We start from the raw sequence: 1,106 nt of genomic DNA, 5'->3' as shown, positions 1-1,106 counted from the left end.
ACACACACTCACTCTCTCACACACACTCTTTCACACACACACATACACACACACACCTGCTGTATTGATCACTGAGGGCCAGATTGAGTAACTCAACTCACTGCGTCGTTACGAGAAAAACGCACGCACGCATTAACGTCAGTTACACACATACTCACGATCGCACGTTCGTCTAAAACCGCTGATCTGACACACAAACACAGCGCGGCTCTTTACCGTTTCTCTTTTTCTCTCTCTCGGTGTGTCTCACTGTCCGGTAACGCGAGACGTGCAGCGCGTCGCCATGTTCGCTCGCTCGCGCATGCGCCTGCCGGGACACAGCACGTGGGTCGCTCGCGCAGGCGCAGTCTCGCGCTCAGCATGATTCAACACTTCACGAACACAACTCTATTTAAATAGCCTCAATGAACATGTATTGCCCAATACACTAATCATAACTAAAAACTTCAGGATAATACATAAAGAAGCGCACACGGCAAATGTTGCGTAATCTCATGAATAATTAAGGACGGTGCTCAAAGTCAAACACGTCTGACATGGAAGTGTACTACTGTAAAAAATAATTAATATCAATCAAACTGCAGTTGGGTTGTTTTGATTAAATAACAATAACAAAAAAATACAGCTAACTAACACAAGAAAACAAAAACATGATAACACAATAAAAACATGATTTATGAAAATTAATAAAAACGGAGTTATTTGTTTTTGCAAATAAACTCATACACACACACACACACATGTATATAAATATATACACACATAAAAAAACAATATCTAATAAAAAAATGACAAAAACACAAAACATAAAACACTCCCAACTAAAATGAAAATGAAAATGGAAAATATAAAAATAAAAACAATTTCAAAATATTAATGAAAACTATAATAGTATCTCAATAATACTATAACACCCATAACATTACTTGAAATAAAACAAACTTTAAATAAAATAAAATAAAACATAAAAAACCCTCAAACTTATTTTATTTGAGCTAGTCGTCAAGGCAACATTTCTCATATTCCTTTGTTTAACTTGATACATTAAAATAACTAAAAATAAAATAAAATAAATTTAAAAACTATATAGACATGACAACTAATAA

At 34.7% G+C, this 1,106-nt stretch overlaps 1 protein-coding gene across 1 annotated transcript in view; it reads right to left on the bottom strand.

Annotated features, from left to right (window-relative positions):
• The window catches only part of LOC107729586 (eukaryotic translation initiation factor 4 gamma 1-like), a gene marked incomplete at its 3' end in the record, with an annotated part of 24,053 nt that extends 23,569 nt beyond the window's left edge, over positions 1 to 484 (bottom strand). The window contains exon 1 of the mRNA XM_016540167.1: positions 217 to 484. The remainder of the gene's footprint in view (positions 1 to 216) is intronic.
• Between the last annotated feature and the right edge of the window lie 622 nt (positions 485 to 1,106).

The sequence above is a fragment of the Sinocyclocheilus rhinocerous genome, unplaced genomic scaffold (assembly GCF_001515625.1).
Source record: "Sinocyclocheilus rhinocerous isolate Xijiao unplaced genomic scaffold, SAMN03320098_v1.1 scaffold1719, whole genome shotgun sequence".
NCBI lineage: Eukaryota > Metazoa > Chordata > Actinopteri > Cypriniformes > Cyprinidae > Sinocyclocheilus > Sinocyclocheilus rhinocerous.
This window is presented reverse-complemented; position numbering and strand designations above follow the sequence as displayed.